Source organism: Solanum stenotomum, chromosome 9 (assembly GCF_019186545.1).
Source record: "Solanum stenotomum isolate F172 chromosome 9, ASM1918654v1, whole genome shotgun sequence".
NCBI classification, from domain to species: domain Eukaryota; kingdom Viridiplantae; phylum Streptophyta; class Magnoliopsida; order Solanales; family Solanaceae; genus Solanum; species Solanum stenotomum.
In genome coordinates, this window is record NC_064290.1 from 36,258,217 (window position 1) to 36,260,944 (window position 2,728).

The window sequence follows — 2,728 nt, forward strand, 5'->3', positions numbered from 1 at the left end:
AGAAACTATATATGACGACAATATTCTTAGCATTCCAAAAAATATTATCTTATTCTTTCATTCATGTGAGAAGCACAACATGAAAAACACAATAATTTTTTTTAGAAATAATATCTAAATGACTCATATGTAAACACGAAAGGCTGAATTTTTGTTACATACCTGATAAGTTTACATATACGATATATTATATTGTTTCATCCAAATAGTGAGAGTTAGTAATGTGCTAAATGTCCATTTATATAAGTTAAATTTAATTTATCAGGTAGAAAATTCATCATTAATTTATGCTAGTTATGATGGAAGGAAATCAAAAGTTTTGCAACAATGTTTATGGTAGCTAGTATTTTTGTAACACCCCTAAAAGTTGAGTCTCATTTCATCTTTCTTTGTCTTTCACTTGACTTTCCTTTCTACTTCCTTTCCACACCCCAACTTAGGCTTTTGGCCTAAGTTGGATATTCAAACAAACCGATGATTCAAAAAGGATTTTGGGTGAGAAGTTAGGGGCAATATGGCTCAGGAGGTTTCAATGCGGTTGTCAACAAATGGTTTAGGTTCAAATGATGCCAAAATGGTTGCACACCCTCACAAGGTACTCACAAAAGGATATGAAATTTGGATTCCCTCTCAAAATTTCTACCCAAGATCATTCCTTACACTTACCAAAGTTAGACACTTGGACTAACAAGGTAAATTCTATGATTTCACAAACATGCTTCCAAGTAAAATCTCAACACACATGGCACTTCAACACAATCATTTAGCACATCCCGAAAAGATAAAAAACTTTGCAAATATTACAAGACATAAAGATGATATCTAGACTTTGGAGTTCTCTCATAATGGAAAGTATTTAGCCTCATCATATGTTGATTTTTTTGGTTATTATATGGAAGTTAATGTTTGAAGCAATAATTTTCTGGTCACAGGGAACTTGTGTCATTAAAATCAGCTTCTCACTTGTGGAGTAGAGGAGGTTGTCCGATTGTGGGATGTGAGCTCTAGTGAATGTATAGATATGTATATACATAGGTATGTCTTATGAACTAAGAAATTCTTCTTCGGAGTATACAAGGGAATGTAAAACTCTTAACCATATATCACGGGCATAAGTTAGAACGTTTCATTGTATGGTCTTGCTTTGGTGGACTAGATCAAGTTTTCCTATGGCTCAGAGTTTTACATTCCCTCTCTACTCGAAAGATGGATTTCTTGGTTCCGAAGACTTGCCTTTAAATATATCTATACATTCACCGGACTTTACATCCCACAATCAAACAACCTTCTCTACTTGACAACTGAGAAGCTGATTGTCCTCAAGGCTCCATGTTATAAATGACAGAGGTTCCTCGTGATTAGAAAATTGCTGCTTAAAACATTACCTCCCATATAATAATCGGACAATGAACAGATGATGAGGCTAAATACTTCCTATTATGAGAAAACTGCAAAAATCAGACATAATCTTTGTGTTCTTATAATATTTGCAACGTTTGACATGAAACCTGATATGTTCATCATGGTGATCAGTAAGCAATGTCATTTCATTGATTACTAAGTTGTGAAATAAACAAGACTCTAGTTTCTATTCAACGACTTGTTCAACAAGATGGGTCAGTCTTTTTCAGGATTCATAACTGTAGTGGGAAACCTTCTTTGCAATTATTCTAATAACTTTGTCCTATTGATTTTATTTTCATTATATTTGGCACCCCAAAAGAAAACATGTTGTGAAGGTAAAGTCCTACGTGACAATTGTTGCATTCCATATTCTCGTGAAAGATGGGCCAACGACGTGACAAGTCTTTTTTTGAGTTTTAAAAAGAGAAGACTCACCACCTAATGAATTAAAGGTGCATTAGGATATCATTCTATACTAAGCTAACAAATAAAGTTAATTTAAAGGGTGTTAAATCATAGGTCAGGTAAGGATTCAAGTTACCTCGAAAGGAATGTGTTAGACACCTTTCGAGGTACAAAATGTGAGTTCTAGCTGAATCTTGTGAATTATGTAGGGGACATATATGTGTGGTGAAAAAATGCCATTAATTAAAAACTGATGAGATAAAATATGAAAAACTGAATAAATTAGTGTAAGAAAAGACTACGGGGGTGTTTGGATAAACTTTTTAAGTTACTTAAAAGTCAAACACCAAAAACCAAAAGTAGGTAGCTACCCACTTTAATTTTTCGTTTTTTTTGTGTTCTTTTTAAGCCTAAAGTAAAACACTTTGTGCTTTACCAAATACATCTAAAAATTGAAAAGTACTTTAGAAAAACACTTAACTTATTTTTAGTGGGTTTTACCTTTTAAGCACATTTTTAGTTTTTGAAGTATTTGGGTAAAACAAAAGAACTTTTTTAAAGCTTAAAAAGTACCAAAAAAAAGTCAAAAGTTGGAATTTCCTAACTTATGACTTATGTCTTTTAACTTATAGTCCACTTAAAAAAAGCTAATCCAAACACCCCTTAAATTATTAAGTAAGGAATCATTTATTAGATATAATTAAACGGATCTAGTAAAAACAACTTCAAACGTGAATTTTTTTGTTGTGTAAAATTTAGGTAGTTTAAAAAAGTCAAGTAACCACACATGAGACTTCATTTACTAGTTAACATGCTTAAAATAATATTAATCAAATGGACTTATTAGATGCAAAAATAAGGAAAATAAAAAGGAACAAAAGAAATAGAGACTTGCCATTAAAGAATATTTTATTGTACT